The sequence below is a fragment of the Peromyscus maniculatus genome, chromosome 2, assembly GCF_049852395.1.
Source record: "Peromyscus maniculatus bairdii isolate BWxNUB_F1_BW_parent chromosome 2, HU_Pman_BW_mat_3.1, whole genome shotgun sequence".
NCBI classification, from domain to species: domain Eukaryota; kingdom Metazoa; phylum Chordata; class Mammalia; order Rodentia; family Cricetidae; genus Peromyscus; species Peromyscus maniculatus.
The window spans coordinates 106,638,994-106,651,679 of record NC_134853.1 but is presented as its reverse complement, the minus strand read 5'-3'; the positions used below and the strand labels follow the sequence as shown (position 1 = coordinate 106,651,679).

General features: G+C 39.5%; 1 protein-coding gene across 4 annotated transcripts in view; it reads right to left on the bottom strand.

Annotated features, from left to right (window-relative positions):
- Adamtsl1 (ADAMTS like 1) overlaps window positions 1-12,686 on the bottom strand; it is a 933,106-nt gene that overhangs the window by 709,150 nt on the left and 211,270 nt on the right. The gene's annotated exons all lie outside the window — the stretch shown is intronic.

Below are 12,686 nucleotides of genomic sequence, written 5' to 3'. Positions count from 1 at the left end.
GCAGAGAGAATAAAGAAAGTGGGAGAAGGGATCAAGGGTAAGATACCCTTTCAAGAAGTTGTACATGCAGTAACCTACTTCCTTCAACTGGATCCGAAAATCCTAACAGTACATTCATCAATAAACTAACCCATCTTTGAAGTTAGAGTTCATATTATCCAATTATATTAATATAAAATTATTAAAGTAGAGTTATTTTAAAAGGTTGTCTATTCTCCTGCCTTGTTACATATAGGTTTACATAACATATGTAAATTTACACAATGAAGAGATCAAAGCCACAGAGAAGAGATGAGGTTGTAAACATAATGAGAGAACAGAGGTGAGACAGCCAGTTATCCATGGATACTTTTACTTCATCCAAGAGAATTCTGTCCAGACCCAGCTAGACATCAATAAAGCATATGACCTGGAAAAGGCCATTGCTATCCTTTAGACTACAAAGAACTTGTCTTTAAAAGGAATATAGTACAAATATCCTTACAAATTTCTTGTAAGCTCCAATAGGGCCTCAGTTATGTAATATGCATTCCTGATAAGAATTTCTGTATTCAGAGAAGCTTTTAGGATTTCATAGTTTAACACTGCTAAAAGTTACATTCTAAGGGAAAGATATATTTAGCAGGTAGGCCTTTTGTCTCCTTTAATCATAATATTATGCTAAGCTGACCAAAGTTTACTCTTCACTAGACATAGATATGAAACAGAGTCTGCCACTGGTAAAATAATGTGGTATTAAAATGAGAAATTCTTTCAAATTATTTAGTAAAAATAGGAGAGAGACATACTTACAATATTAATGTATCCTGGTATGGTTTATAGAAAATTTTATAGGTTGTCTCTATGGCTTTATTATAAATTCATCCAGAACACAATTTCTTTCTTTCTAGAAGGAAACTGTTCTCTAACTTGCACTTTTTCAAATAAAATCCACAAAAGCCTTCTTGAGTATATGCTGGTATATTATTTGCAAGGGTTGTTTCTTCTAGACCAACTCCCTACTTTATTTTCTGGACATCATAAGGAAGAGAGGGGAGAACTTGGGAGGGAGATTGAGGGGAGAGCTTGAAGGAAGATGGGAGGGAAAGAGGGGGAAGATGGGAAAAAAGACAAAGAAGGAGAAAGCTCCCTCCTTGCTTCATAGGTGAAGTCCTGGAACCCCAGAGATCCTCTTTCATTAGATGTGGTGTTTAATGCCCTGATTCACATTGACGAACTTGCTGCTTGTCCCAGGTCTGAAATATGTAGACATACTACCAGTTGTGCTGTCTGTGGTAATGCAAAGCTCACCTCCTTGATAATCCACTCAGTTTAAAAGGAACCATTACTGTTTTCTGACTTCCTATTATCACATCCTAGGAAAACTATAATCTAATGTAATTCTCCCCAAGCTTCTCCTGGATTAGAAACTGTGTATTCCCAGATGTCTTTCTTCTTAGAACACTCTGATGACAGTATAATACAAAGCACTTGACAACTTTATGTAGCCAGCCATAAAAGTCAGCAGAGCAGCCATTAGGCAACCTATCACCTTTGAATAAAAATGTACACAAAAGGATCATTACTTCATTTGTTACTTTTCTCATTGTGATAAAATACTTGACAAAGGCCACTTGAGAAAGGGTTTATTTTGGTTTACAATCCAATGCTAGAGTCTATTATGGCAGGGAAGCCTTGGCTGTTAGAGCCCAGGCTGCTGGTCATACGGCATCTGTTGTCAGGAAACAATGGAATGAGTGCTCAGATAGGTCTCTCTTTTTAATTAAGTCTGGGACCCAGCCCAGAGGATACTGATGCCCAAATTCATAGTGAGTCTTTCCTGCCCAGTGAAATATTTCACAAAGCACCCAAATAAACACTCTCAAAAATTTGTCTCCATTGTGACTCTAAAGCCCATCAAATTGACATTTATTTGCAAATACACAATTTAACAAAGTCAAAAGTCCCATCCTAGCCTGCATGGCATCACCACCCCATGGACAGGCACATGAGAGAGAATATGGAGGACTACCTTTATGGGGAAAGAAACTGAAAGTGAAGACAGCTGGTGACCTTTGCCTTCAACAGGACTTCAAGGCCATGACTAGTTTCCTAGTGAACATTTCTCATTATCTGTGGGCTGCCAAACTGATACACATCACTTCTCTCTCCCCACCCAGTTCTGAGGTCACTGACCTTCTCTGCACTAACAGGGAAGACTCCTTAAAACAAGGATGACAAAATGTGAAAACTTTCCACATGCAGCTTGCCAAGCATCTCAATTGGATGTGTCACTTTTCAAGCCCACCAAGCTAGAGGAACATTTTGGCACAGGTAAAATGTTTATTTTCCTGGTGTGTGTGTGTGTGTGTGTGTGTGTGTGTGTGTGTGTCTGTCTGTCTGTCTGTCTGTCTGTCTATCTCTGTGTGTCTGTGTGTATCTCTCTGTGTGTGTACACAAGCATACACGTGACTGTGCAATACACCCACACACTCCATTTGTTTAAAATTACCTTTAATTTTCATCAAATCTACTCCATTTACAAACACCCATGTCCACACCCATTTTACATGACTATTACATCAGAAAATTATGTCTCTGGATGTCACGTGGTACAATAAATCTGGCAGCGTAGAGTCTGAATCAAAAAGGTATTTCCTTGGGCTGTGAAGGAAAATGTCTTTCTTGCCTGTTTCCTTCATGCTAGCAGTCAGCAAGCCTCTCTCAGCTTTCTAAGTGGGCTAGTAGCTGCCACGTGCTTTCACTTGCTTACCCTGCCCAGAACAAAACTGTCACTGCTGTGCCATGTGTCATATACAGTCACAATTCAAGGGCCATCTTTACAAATTCTAAATGGCTTTATCCTGGCTGTATCACATCTTGACAAACTCATGATTGGAAGATCTCCCTTGTCACTTTCCCCACCCAGGTTGGCAGCCAGTGCAGTGGTTTGGATGAAAATAACTTTTGTAGGCAACTCCCTCCATCTTCTCACACTGCAACTATTTGTTACAAATCTGTATTTTCAACAGTTTTTGCATCCAGACACACAAGCAGAGACATGTTTATCGAAGATTCAAAGATAACCAAGACACACAGAGTTGTTTACATAACCATTCTGCTTTCTGATTTGCCCTAATAATGAGTTTACTCAGCCTTCTTCCATGTCTATGCTATGCACCAAACTACCATTGCTTTGGGATTTCTAAAGGAATACAATGATATTTCAAATGAAACAACTGTTGTTCCCATGTGTTCCAAATGATATCCACTACTTCTAATCCCAAGGGTTTGAAACAGGGTTTAAAATGTGTTTCTTGCTTGCTTATTATAAGTGTAGGTACTCTGCTATGAGTGTACAATGCAAAGAAAGTTGGAAGAAAGACAAGAAAACCGATGACTGCAGTAAAGGCCATGCCAGAGGGGTTTCAGAAGCATGCAGAAAAGTACTGAACCCTAAGTGAGGGCCTGTCTAAGAAGAAGGCAGTACTAGAATTCACTCTTAGACTCATTGGCTCCTTTAGGGAAGGGGCTTTCAAGGAATATTCTAGGATGTAGAATGCCATGGTTGTTTTTTCAAAGGTGAGCATGGAGTTTAATGTGGAGCCTACATGCATTTATCCTAAATGCCTAAAAGCATGACATTTAATGTAACACAGTCTTTTTCACTTACAGGAGTATAATTTTAAAAAAATACTGATATCCTATGTCCTTTCAAAACGTTTATGGCTAGGTATTGCAAAATCCTGTAATCTCATCACTTGGGAGGCTGATGCAGGATGATCATAAGTTAAGGTCAGCCTGAGCTATAGAGTAAGGCCATGTTTTTAAATAATTAAAACTTAACCAAACACAACCTTGCTGTGGGATGGTCTCTATGTCAAATTGCTGTGATTGGTCAATAAATAAAACATTGATTGGCCAGTGGCCAGGCAGGAAGTAGGTGGGACAAGAAGAGAGGAGGATTCTGGGAAGTGGAAGGCTGAGGCAGGGAGACGCTGAGAGCCGCCGCCATGACCAGCAGCATGTGAAGATGCCGGTAAGCCACCAGCCATGTGGCAAGGTATAGATTTATGGAAATGAATTAATTTAAGCTATAAGAACAGTTAGTAAGAAGCCTGCCACGGCCATACAGTATGTAAGCAATATAAGTCTCTGTGTTTACTTGGTTGGGTCTGAGTGGCTGTGGTACTGGCGGGTGACAAAGATTTGTCCTGACTGTGGGCAAGGCAGGAAAACTCTAGCTACACAACCTTGTGGATTAATGTTCAAAACACTATTATTTGTAGAAATCCCAAAGTAAAAATAACCTACATGCCTATGAACTTATGAATAGGTACACAGCTTAGTATACTTATACCATGATATATTATTGTTCAACCATAAAAAGAAATCTCATATTGATTCAAGTCAAAACAAAGATGAACCTTCAAAACATTATCTCAAGAGTAAAGGCACTCAGATATTGAGAGCTATAGCTCAGTTGGTAAAGTGCTTTCTATACAAGCTTGAAAATCTGAATTCATATCCCTAAAGCCCACGTAAAAAGACAGATTTTTGCACATGCTCCTGACCCCAGTACTGAAGAAGTAGAGACAGGTATATCCCTGGAGGACACTTCTACCCTCCATATAGCCAAATCAGGGAGCTCCAGGTTAGTGATAAACCTTGTTTCAAACTGGTTACTCTCCAGAACTTGATGGGAAGACCATGTTAAGATACCACATATTTGAATGGTAGAATTTGGAGAAATCATGTTGCTATCAACCTCGAATCTTCAACCCTACCAGTTATATTTCATAGTGTTGGAAAGTTCTATAAAAGCTACCAGGAGAGAAAAATAATCAACTGTTTGTCTTACTAGCTATGAATCCCCAAACTGAAAAAAACTATTGGATTCGTGAGACAGTGGCCTGAATGTTATACGAGTAACAAACCACCTTAGGACTGGATTGAAAGACTGCTCCACAACTCGTACATAGTACTGTTAACTGAGCCCAAACTTGTGACTGGCTAGGTCATAGGCCTTAGGAGAGAACCTAGTACAATTATTCTGCAAAGTGGACATAATAATAAACTATTCCCTAAATTCTTATCTTTGTACCCGTAGGTTAGTGCATCTCTGAAAACTCAAAGAAACAGCTTTTTGTTATAGATGACAATTAAAACATAGACCCACAACTAGCAAAAGACTATAGAGTATTCAGCCCTAAATATGACATTTATAGCACACTCACTCCCATCAGGGCTCAGAAATCACAGAAGAAGAATGGGTGGAAAGGTTTTAAGAGGCACAGGTAGTGGATTTCTGAAGGGAAGCAGTATTTGCAGGACATTACAGGGCAGTTGTACATTTGAACTCACAGCAGCTGGATGCTCCAAGACTTGCACAAAATCAAGCTAGCAAAAACCTCAGCATGGATGGAGGAGGTGCTCATGAAGCCCCACACCTAACTGAGGAGCTATTGAAAATTGATGGCTGCTTGGGGAGGGACAGTCATTTTCTTCAGGGATGAGGCCCCTGAGACTAAAAATATTCCAGTAGAGAGGCCATACCCATGTACATTCAAGCGGTACTACATGACTTGCTAGATTTTTTTTTTTAAATGATACATGAAATTGAAACAGAAAAGTGGTGCTGAGATAAGAGACAAAGTGTGGAATTTAAAATGATAAGGTAGAAAGCTACTAAGGAAGCAGGGCCTCAGTCTGGTGTGTGTGTGTGTGTGTGTGTGTGTGTGTGTGTGTGTGTGTGTGTGTGTGTGTGTACAGAATGAAACAATCAAAGCAAAGGGCCATATATCATATGATTATTTTTATTTGAAATATTCAGATAGAGCAAATTCATATAAACAGAATGTAGGGTAGTGGTTGCTAGGAAATCACAGGGATTAACAGCTCACTGGTCCAGTGGTTCTTTTTGAGGTGATAACATGTTTTGAGAGTGGGGATGGGCAGAAATACTTGGTGGGTAGCCCAATGGTAGACAAATGCAAAAACTGCCACCAGGAATTTCCTACTTTCAGCTTGTGTTTCTTTTTCCTTACAGCAGGGGTTCTGGACATTTTCTTCCTGCAAGATATTCATCATCTGTTCCTGTAGCACATATCTCAGGCACATGACAGGAAAAGAATGGTGGGAAATAGGACAAGATATTAATAGAGCCTATTCTGTAATACTCACCATTCAGCGGGATTTCAAATGACTCTATTTTTGTTATAAGTTTTGTTGTTTTTTACATGTTCTATAATGAGTTTGTGTTGCTTTTGTAATTAAGGAAACACATTTTAATCATTTATTTAATAGCGTACAGGCTGTGAAATTGTCTTTACTTCAAAGTTTCCCTTTTAGGCTCTGTCCTTTTTAAATAAAATAGTGGGTGGGCATTTCAGTCTCCAGGCCAACATGACCAATACAAATTCATTAATACCACGAAACAAATTAGTCTGAGTATTTGTCTCCATGGTACTTCAAGCTGTCTCATGAAAATGGAATCATTTCAAACATATGGCTGGGTTTTGTGCATAGCCTTTCTATGCAGAAGCGTCTGTATTTGTTTTAAGCAAATGGGAGAAAAGTTCTTGGTGACATTTTACTAATACCAGTTGAAGACTTCAAACTATTTCTTTTTCCTGAAGCCAACTGTGTCCTTTGGAAGTCACTTACCATCTGCCATCCATAAAAACAAACTTTATCTCAGAACACAGCTTTTGAAATGTCACCTCCCTACTCCTAGTTTCTTGTGATGAAAGAGAAGCCTTTGGTTTGACTTGTACATTTTGGAAGGCCAGGCTGTGTTTCTATGAGACCAGGGCATGAAAGAAATTTAGAAAAGAATCTTGGAAGAGGCTTGCATTGAGAATTTTAGTATTAAACATTGATGTGTAATATTAGTTCTGTTCCATTATTAATTTTTAGGGTATATTAATCTTATGACTGAACATTTTAATAATACCATCTCCCATTTCCCTCTCTAACTCAAACTCACACACCAAATCAGTGAATATCCCTTTCAATTTCATGCAAACTTTAAAAAAAATTGGAATCCATACCCAACACTGCTTGGATAACCCAGAACTATACAATAGGTATCCCAGAAACCTAGGGTAAAACCAAACATGGCTGGTCTAAAGAAACAAAATTATTACTAATAATATTCTGCTATACTCATAGATCAATGCCTTATCCAGTCATCATCAGAGAGGCTTCCTCCAGCAACAGATAGGAACAGATGCAGAGACCTACAGCCAAACACTATGCAAAGAGAGAATCTAAATAGGAATGGGGGGAATATAATCAGGATATATTGTATGAGAAAAGAATATTTTCAATAAAGTAATAATCCACTGAATCTAGTGCTTTTAAAGGCTGTATGTTAATGTATCTGGTTAAGATGTAGATACCAACTCAGTTTATGAAGAATTAAGATTCCATATTTCTAATAAATGTGGGTATATGTGCATCAATAATGCTATACATATACAAATTACCATGTTTAAGAAAGAATGCATGGCACAGCATATAAGTTTTATCATGTTATTTTTAATTTAGACTACTCTGTGGCTATAAGCCTCTTATATAAAACAGACATATAAATTCTTGATCCAAAAGTTAAACATGGCTGTGGTAACCAAGCTTCCAAGATGATCTCTAATAATCCCTGCATCTAGGATTTACATCCTCCTCTAGTCCTGTCTTCTACTACCCTGGGGATCGTATATGACCAGCAGAACTAGGGGCAAAACTGATGTCCTGCCTTTTCACAAATTAGGTGAGAAAAGCACAATGGCTTACATCTTCGCCTCTCTTTAAAGCTTTCTCCAACCACCATCTCTGGGCAAAACCAGTTGATCGGTTCTGCAGAGGGTCACTGAGTAAAGAAATAGGCCCCCTGAAATTGACCATATGAATGTCTTTGGGTAGGGTCCTTCAATCCAGTCAAGTCACTAGATGACCACAGCTCCAGCCATGTCTACAACTACAGGGAAATCATGATGCACAGCCACTTAGCTAAGCAGCTGTCAGATTTCTGACTTTAAGTCTACAAGTAGATCTTCACCAACCCCACATCTGACAGAGGACTGATATCCAGAATATATAAGGAACTCAAGAAATTAGACATCAAAAAGACCAACAGTCCAATTAAGAAATGGGCTATAGAACTAAACAGAGAATTCTCAATAGAAGAAATTCAAATAGCTGAAAGACATTTAAGGAATTGTTCAACATCCCTAATCATCAGGGAAATGCAAATCAAAACAACTCTGAGATACCACCTTACGCCTGTCAGAATGGCTAAGATCAAAAACACTGAGGACACTTTATGCTGGAGAGGATGTGGAACTCAGGGAACTCTCCTCCACTGCTGGTGGGAATGCAAGCTTGTACAACCACTTTGGAAATCAATATGGCGATTTCTTAGAAAATTGGGAATCAATCTCCCCCAAGATCCAGCTATACCACTCTTGGGCATATACCCAAGAAATGCTCAATCATACCACAAGAGCACTTGCTCAGCTATGTTTATATCAGCATTGTTTGTAATAGCCAAAACCTGGAATGCCTAGATGCCCTTCAACTGAAGAATGGATAAATAAATTGTGGCACATATACACAATGGAATACTACTCAGCAGAGAAAAACAATGACATCATGAGGTTTGCAGGCAAATGGATGGATCTAGAAAAAATCATCCTGAGGGAGGTAACCCAGACTCAGAAAGACAAATATGGTATGTACTCACTCATAGGAGGATACTACATGTGGAACAAGGATGACTGGACTGCTACTCACATCACCAGTGAGGATACCTGTAAAACAGGACCCCAAGAAAGACACGGGGATCACCCACTGACGGAGAAATGGCTGAGATCTACATGAACAGCCTGGACATGAGTGGGAGCAATGAACGGCGAGGGTCAAGGGAAAGACAGCAGGAGATCCCACCTGGATCAAGAACAGAGAGGGAGAACAAGGAATAGGAGACCATGGTAAATGAAGACCACATGAGAAAAGGAAGAAACAAAGAGCTAAAGAGGCCCACAGAAATCCACAAAGATACCCCCACAAAAGACTGCTGGCAATGGTCGAGAGACAGCCGGGACTGACCTACTCTGGTGATAAGATGGCCAAACACCCTAATAGTTGTGCCAGAAACCCTATCTGGATGCAGACATCTACAGCTAGGCCCTGGGTGGAGCGCTGGGAGTCTAATTAGCGAGAAAGAGGAGGGTTTATATGAGCGAGAATTGTTGAAACCAAGGTTGGATAAAGCACAGGGACAAATAACCAAATTAATGGAAACACATGAACTATGAACCAAAGGCTGAGGGCCCCCCAACTGGATCAGGCCCTCTGAATAGGTGAGACAGTTGATTGGCATGATCTGTTTGGGAGGCATCTAGGCAGTGGTACCAGGTCCTGGGCTCGTTGCATGAGTTAGCTGTTTGAAACCTGGGACTTATGCAGGGACACTTGGCTCAATCTGGGAGAAGGGGACTGGACCTGCCCAGACAGAGTCTATCAGGTCGATCTCAGTCCTCAAGGGTGGCCTTGATCTGGAGGTGGTGGGAATGGCGGGTGGGCTGGGGGGAAGGGGAGGGGGCAGGAAGTGGGAGAACAAGGGAATCTGTGGCTGTTATGTAGAACTGAATAGTATTGTAAAATAAAAGAAAAAAAATAAACTTTATTATGAAAAAAAGGCTTGTTTTAAATTACTAATATGAGTGGTTTTTTTTAACATAGCAATAAATACCAAGTACAAGGTCAGGAAAGATATACAGAAAGAGCAATTAGTCCATGGGAAATCAGTCTGTTCCAAGAGTCTATGAGATTATTCCCAAAGGACATTTTTTTTCCTCTATAGGTGAAAGTCCATATTTGTAATTTAGGACACTTTGGGGATCTCTGTCTGTATCACTCAGAGCAGTGTTGGAGGAGAGTGAACCTGAAGCTAACACCTTCTCATAGATATGGCCCCTCAAGTTTCATATTTGGCAACCTTATCTTTGCTCTAAATCCCTTCTTTCCAGATGTTTTGACTAATCTTGGTTGTCAACTGATATACCTGGGGAAAATGGCCCTCAACTAAAGAATTGTCTCAATAAGATTGGCCTGTGAGTATGTCTGTGGGTCTTCTCTTCATTGCCAATTGATGTAGGAGTACAGCTAGAGTTTTCCTACCTGGCCCATAGTCAGAACAAATCTCTCTCACCCGCCAGTTCCAAAGCTGCTCAGACCCAACCAAATAAACACAGAGACTTATATTGCTTACAAACTGTGTGGCTGTGGCAGGCATCTTGCTAATTGTTCTTATATCTTTTTTTTTTTTTTTTTTTTTTTTTTTTTTTTTTTTTTTTTTTGGTTTTTCGAGACAGGGTTTCTCTGTGTAGCTTTGCGCCTTTCCTGGAACTCACTTGGTAGCCTAGGCTGGCCTCGAACTCACAGAGATCCGCCTGGCTCTGCCTCCCAAGTGCTGGGATTAAAGGCGTGCGCCACCACCGCCCGGCCTGTTCTTATATCTTAAATTAATCCATTTCTATTAATCTATAAGTTGCCACATGGCTTGTGGCTTACTGGTATCTTTATATGTTGCTTATCATGGCAGTGGCTGACAGCGTCTTCTTCTCTGCCTCCCTGTTCTCTCAATTCTTCTCTCTGTTAGTCCCACCTATACTTCCTGCCTGGCTACTGACCAATCAGTGTTTTATTTATCAATCAGTCATCCACAGCATAGGACGGTCTAGCTCACTGTGAATTGTATCCTCTTTATTCAGGTTGGCCTGAGCTATATAAAAAAGGGAACTAAAGATGAGTTTGGAAGCAAGACAATAAGCAGCATTTCTCCATGGTTTCTGCTTCCAACTGCTGCCTTGGCTTCCCTGAATGATGGAGTATAATATGTAAATTGAAATAAACCCTTTCCTCACCAAGTTGCTTTGGACTTCCCTACATACATAACTGACTAAAGTGATAGAAAAAATACTTTGCCTCATAGATAACATATGCCAAACAGAGAAAAGAATTTCACATTAATGATATGTAGAAAGGCAAGACCCAATTCATTGGCCAAATTCACAATGCCTAGTATACCTTCAAAATAAGAAAATGATGAATTATAATACTGGCAGGGACTTTTTTGGTTTCTGTTGCTGTCCATTTCATGTTATTTTTCACATGCTCTCAGAATGGGTCCAATAGTTGTTCTCATTTATTGATGAAGAGATTATTGGTGACATAACTTGCTTCAAGACTTACAGTCAGTCCATGAGAGGAGCTTTCTGGTTCCAGAGTCTATGCAACTGGACTTCTTATACATAACAATGGCTGCTATGCCTATATAATATTTATCCAAAAGTCATGAAGTGGGTTGTGTGGATATTGCTCCTCTTAGAATATTTGCTCTTTTAGTTGAGAAGTACAGGGGGACTGGAGCTAATTTTAAATCAACTACCAATTTGAATGAAGACATATGAGGTTTGTGAGCCTTTGGCTCTGCTCCAGGTCACATTGTTAGTGCAGATGACATTGCAGCATTTTAAGGCCCACCTAATCCTAATGGCTGAGTATAGGAGGAGAAAATTATCCTCTCTGCATTTTGCAATTTCAACATTTGTCCACACTGTTTCTATGTTTATCTTTATTTTTTTGTTTCTTGCTTCCAAATATTTTTTTTTCTCACCCATTTAAAAAATTATCTCAAACTGAAGGCTGGTTGGCTCATTCCTCTAAGCATACCAGTTGGATCATGAGTAATGACTGGGTACTTTCACAGGGATGTTCCTAACAACGGGACTGAGTCCAGCTGCCATGGGTTGCCTAAACTGAACATTCAAACAAGGTGGAAAACACTAGACTCGTGTCCTTGGATACTGGGAGCTTCAAGGATTGTTTATCACTGGGGATCTTAAATCAAAATAGAAGGCAATTTCTCACTGGGCTCTCTGATTCCAATACACATCTCCTTAGGCAATGTTGGCATCCTTCTGCAGCGGATCTGTTATTTAATATGAATTGTGGTGTGAAGCAGAATGGGCACCTGCCATTTTATCTCTGAATAGAAGCAATAACTGTTATTCAGTTAAACCAGGATACAAGTGCCTCATTTTGACTCTCAAAATAGAAGGGCAACACTCTTAGGATACTTTGGAGACTAAGATTCACAACCCTGAAGACAGGGGGATAGATAATAAATAACAGATGCAATAAAGAAGTAGAGTTGTCCTCTGCACCCAAGGTTTCAACAAACTCTTGAACAAATAGATGCATAAAATAGTCTCTGAACTTAACATGAATGTACTAGTTTTCCTTGTCATTATGCCCTAAATAATATAGAATAGTGACTGTTTACATAGCATTTACATTGTATGTGTACTATAATCTTGAGATGGTTTAATGTAGGAGATGTGAATAAGTTACAAGCATATATTGTCCATTTCATGTAAAGACTTTGAGAAAGCTTAGGTTTTGTTATCTTTGAGTGGTCCTAGAATTAATCCCACATGTATACTGTGTGGCTATTGGGAATTTTATCACATGCCAAGTGGTAATTGCTATAGGAAAAAAAGATGGAGGGGGATTTTGAGGAGTTCTAGAAGTCTTACTTTAACAAGACAGACAAAGAATTTATTAATAATATGAGTTTAAGTGAGATTCAAGGGAAGTGGAAAAAAATGCTTTGGGTATCTAGAAAAAGAGATTTCCTGTGA